The following is a 5,454-nucleotide window of genomic DNA, read 5'->3' as shown; positions in this document are numbered from 1 at the left end:
GACCAGGATTTACCTGGTCTTAATGTTGGCGCTGCCTCCTTTGTACACCATCCTTGTACATAGAGGGCAGCGCCAAGATAATGAGTGTTGCGGTGGAACACCCACTGCTACACCCACTGCCCACCCCTTTCACGCTAATATAGCGTGAAAGGGGGCTTTATTTACAAGCCATCGTTAAGCCATTTAAGTGGCTTAATGCTGCCTTGTAAATAAGGCGCAGCCCCTATCGCCACCACACCGTCGGTAATAGTGACGTTGTGGTGGTGATAGGGGCTTGTACATATGCCCCTTAGTATCTTGTCTGCCTCTGAAAGGAATATTATATCTCTGACAAGAGGCTGGCTTCCAAGATGTCATAACTGAGTTTCATTCTAAGTAATCTTCCTGAAAGAAAACATATTTTACCTCTACCATACAACACTGGAATCCAAATAGACCTCCTGTCTAATGCCAAAGTCGGTATTTTAGGTATTTTTTACAATATTTATGCATCGAGAAATATCAACAATGTCGGTTGCACAGTGTATAACGTTGTGCTCCATTTTTGCATTTTGAAGAAAAACAAACCCACAACTCCCACTTACCAACCCCTCACCCAACGGCAAACAAGCGCCATAGCAATGTCCGAATAGTCTCTGTAGAAACTATGACAAAATCAGCAGATTGGCGAGGACCAAAAAAGTGTATAAAAAGAGGGTCTGAACAAATGATATGTAGTTAGTGAGAATCATGTGGAGTATTAGCATAAGAATAAACTACAAGAAAAACATTGATGTGCAGTCTGAGGAGGACGTTGTCGTTTTTGCTGTTTGTCTTAAACTCTTCCACAAGGAGATCCCAGCCATGCGCTGTGGAATCCCTCCTCAAAGCTGCACGTCCGCTCTATGTAGGAGCGCACTTTTTTCCTGCAGTCAAGGGAGGACAACTGTGCTTCATGTGTCAACAGGGGTGAGGTTAGTCAGTGAGATTTGAGGGGTGTGAATCTCAAATTTCCCCACTGAAAAACAGCATGTCAAAGGGCGGAGGGATGACCAAGGTTTGGGACACACTGATCCTATGAGGAACAGGTTCAATACTTATTGCATTAGGTGGGCCTCTGCCTAAGATCCTTAAAACCTTTAAGTCAAGGAAGACGTAGTGAAAACCAACAAAAGGCACGGAAGACCAGACTCAGACCCAACTCTCAAGCCAAGAATGCATTTACCCCCCGACCCCTGGATCTACAACCCTGTGTGTCAACAGAAGGGGGAAATGCGCTTTTGCAGTGTATTGTGATGTTTCATTTATATAAAAGCACAGAGAGATCTATGAATGTTGTGGCGGTTTTATCACGTTTGGTGTGGGAAACAAACCCTAGGTAAGACACTCCATTGAGTTGTCCAAGGATCGGCCTGTCGTGTCAGTCAGTATCTCTGCAAACTCCGCCCAGTAGTAAATAAGGAAACCAAAGTTCCAGAACATGTGTGGAAGGTCAGCATCTGACAGGTAGTAGCAGGGATCTTTTGAGTGACCTGGTATTCATTTTGCTAATATTAAAAATATTAGATTGAATACATTTAAACTGCGTTACATGACACTTTATGTGGATGTTCCAATAGGTTTTGACATTCAGCATCATGAAATCCCCTCCACAGGTCTGCCTCCCAAGATATACAGAGAGATGCTCTAGAGGGGTCTAAATAATGCAGGTGGGATCGACCAAGAAGAAGTATTGCAGGTGTGTAGGAGGTAACACATTTTATAATCATTTAAGTGCAGCTGAGACACAACAGGGCCATACATAGCAATGTATACAAGTAGGTTAGTGGATGTTCAGAGGGAGGCAACAGAGAATGTAATGCTCCATCTCTAAAAGTCGTAATGTTAAACCCCATCTCAACCAACAAGTTGCCTGATAGCAAACAGGATACCAATTGAAGATGAGCAGCTAAGTAATATTGCTCAAAATCAGGGAAGCCCAGGCCACCGGCTTCTACGGGCAGTTTAAAAGTAGAGAGAGCAACTTGATGACATCCTACAGCCTATACTGAATCATCCATCATCTTGCCACGTTCCTTAAAAAAGGAGCAAGGGATGAGTAAAGGGAGGTTGGCAAAATAATATAGTAAATGGGGGAGTATGACCATTTTGATTAAAGACAATTTGCACATAATGTCATAAGGGAGAGAGGACCAAAATATAATCTGTCTGTGAAGTGCTTGGACCACTCTGTCCAAGATAACCATCATGGGGTCTTCATCTGAATGATAAATATTAGTCCCCAACTATCTAAAGGATACAGGCTCATTTGATAATCTGGAGTCTAAGAGTAGAAGCGAAGGAAGGGTGCTTCTCAATTGAAAGGCACAAATACAGGATGTAGCCCAATTCACACAGAGACCAGCGATCACCGCACATTCATCAATATCTGCTCGTTGTAAAAAAAGATCCGATCCTGCATGTTTTACGTATAGTGATTCCTCATGCTTTATACCGCGCAGCAGTATCCCCCATTGTGCACTGCAACCAGGCAGCAAGGGGTTTGTTGGCTATGGCAGACAACAACAGCAATAATGTCCAACTCTGACAGGTGTGCCTTACCATGGCCCAAAAATCATAGATACACTGCCCCCTCCAAGCTGATGAATTTGTGAATAAGATATATACCGACTTGCACCAACATGGACCAACTACAAAAATGTTTTAGGATTCAAAGCATATGGTGGAAGGAGTCAAAAGCCTTTCCTAAGTCAAGATCAATATGTGTTCTATTTGAAACAGTTCTGGAGTGTCACAAATTGAATCTCATAATCTATGATGAGTGAAAGATGTATTATGACCTAGAGCAAGGCTGCATTGATCGGTATATATCAATCGTGGGAGTTCCGGTGACAAGCAAAAAACAATAGCCTAAATATTGTAGTCCATATTCAGATTGATAATGGATGATAAGAGGCTCTACCTGTTGGGTCTTTGTGGGGCTTTTGCATAGTGAAGATAATGGCTTCATCCAGAGAAGGAGGGAGACAGGCCAATTTGAGTGCAGGTAGTTTAGGCACTAAGGGCCTCATGTAAGTAGCTAAATACCGGTCGGTAACGGCCGAAATTCGGTAAAAAACCCGTTACCGACCGGTATTTAGATAGTTGAGATGTAGGAGGCCAAAAACCCATATTCGGTAAATATGAATCGGTAAATACCGATTCAAATTTACCGACTTCTAAAATACCGCTTCAAATTTACCGAATACATATTTTCCGATTCGGTAAATATGAAGTGGTAAATATGAAGTGGTAATACGGAAAAATGATATGTAGGTAAATTCGGTATTTAAGAAATCCTTGAAAATCGGTAAATAAGAGTCGGTAATTAACACTGATAGAAAGCAGGTGGTAATTTTCAACAGTGCATATAAGCAATCCCAAAATGCAACAGCATGGACAACATGGCCGCTCTGTATGTCATTGCAAGGCGGCTACGTCTACAGGCTGCAGGACTGAGGATATGGAGACGGGAGGAACGCATCTACAGACAGCGCATCACACTCTTCCAACTGACTGACGCAGAGATACATGAAAGGTACAGGCTACACCCCCAAACCATCATGGACCTGATAAGGGACCTGCACCCACTCCTGAACCAGCCAACAAGAAGGGCGCATGCCATACCACCACATGTGCAGGTTCTCTGCAGCCTACACCTACTTGCATCTGGCAGTTACCAGGGGGTGATAGCTGCGGTGGGCGGTGTATCCCAGAGTTGCCTGTCCCGTTTCTTCAGGAAGTTCCTGGATGCCATGATGCAGAGAATGCACCACTACATCAGCTTCCCAAACACACAGGCTGAACTGCAGAAAACTAAAACTGACTTTTATCACATGGCACAGTTCCCCCATGTCATTGGCTGTATAGATGGCACACACATCCCAATCTGCCCACCAGCTGCCACTGAGCACATCTACAGAAACAGAAAGTCCACCCACTCCATCAATGTGCAGGTAATCTGCGATGCAGGGAACATCATCACTGATATCGTTGCCAAATTCCCTGGGAGCACCCATGACTCCTACATCTTCCAGAACAGTGGGATCTACACACGACTGCTTGCGGGAGAATTTGGAGAAGGATACCTGCTAGGTAAGTAACAGTGACGCTCCATAGTACTCAGTGCAAATCATAGTGTATTGAGGCATGTGACTGATGTCTCCCTTTTACTCACCTAGGGGACAGTGCATATGCCGTGCGGTCATTCATCCTCACTCCCTACCTACACCCATCAACCCAGAGTGAGAGACGATATAATGTGGCACACAAATCTACACGCAATGTGGTGGAGCGCACGTTTGGACTACTGAAGAGCAGGTTTCGCTGCCTCCATAAGAGTGGAGGTGCACGCCAGTACACACCCATCCTCTGCTGCAAGATTATTGCCACTTGTGCAATGCTGCACAACCTTGCCACAAAGAGAGGCACAGAGGTCGAAATTACATATTGAGGACAATGATGATGAGTCTGCACAGGCAGAGGCCAACGCAGCAGGACTGCCAACAGCAACAGATGGAAGAGTGAGACGGGCAGAGATCACATGCAACTATTTCTGAATGAGTAAGGGGACACAGCCTGTAGTTGGATGCCATAACGTAGTTTAATCAGGCAGCACTACGCCACAACACAAAGGAAATCGTATTCCAACAACAATGAAAAATAAAATTTTGTTAGTTAAGGGTTACTTCACCCAATTGTGTCATCGTTTTGCCTGACGCATTAATGTTTGCGCCCACGCGCACCAGTGCGGGATGGAATTGAGGGGGCGTCCTCACTGGCTGGGGTACCAGTGGCACCACGTTGACGCCTGTTGCTCCGACGAGTGTCTGGGACAGGGGGGGTTATGCTGCTCCTGCTGGTCGTGTCTTCTGTGTCGCCAGCATCCAAAGCGCCAGCTGTTGCAGACTGGCTGGTGAGCAGCACTTCTAGTGCACTTGTGACCCTAACCATCCCCCTGGACACATCTGTGCTGCACTGTGCAAGGCCCTCCTGCATCGCCACAGAGCGCCTGCAGATCAGCGATGTGGCAGTCGCCAGCCGGTTCACTGCCCTCGAGGTCAGATCCTTCCTCTGATGTCCCCTGCGCCGTGTTGCCCTGTCCTCATCGTACTTTGAGCACAGCAGCATGATGGATTGGGACATGTCCCGCATGCCCGCTGCCATATCAGCCATGCCCCCTGCCATGGTGCTGATGCCCTTTTCAATGTTTCCAAAGGTATTGTTGAGGCCACGCATTTGTCGCTGTACGGACACCATTGCCCTTGCCTGGATGCGTTGTATTTTCACCATGGTGCCCTCAAGACCTGAGAACACTCCATGGCCCTGCCCAAGGGGAGGGGGACTCTGCGGCCGAGCCCTGCGGCGCCGTCTGCCAACTGTGTGTTCTCCCTCAGACTCGGAAGGCACACTGGCATGGGTTACATCCTGGGGTAC

This window comes from Triturus cristatus, chromosome 7 (genome assembly GCF_964204655.1).
Source record: "Triturus cristatus chromosome 7, aTriCri1.1, whole genome shotgun sequence".
Taxonomy (NCBI): Eukaryota; Metazoa; Chordata; class Amphibia; order Caudata; family Salamandridae; genus Triturus; species Triturus cristatus.
Note: the sequence above shows the minus strand (reverse complement) of the source record.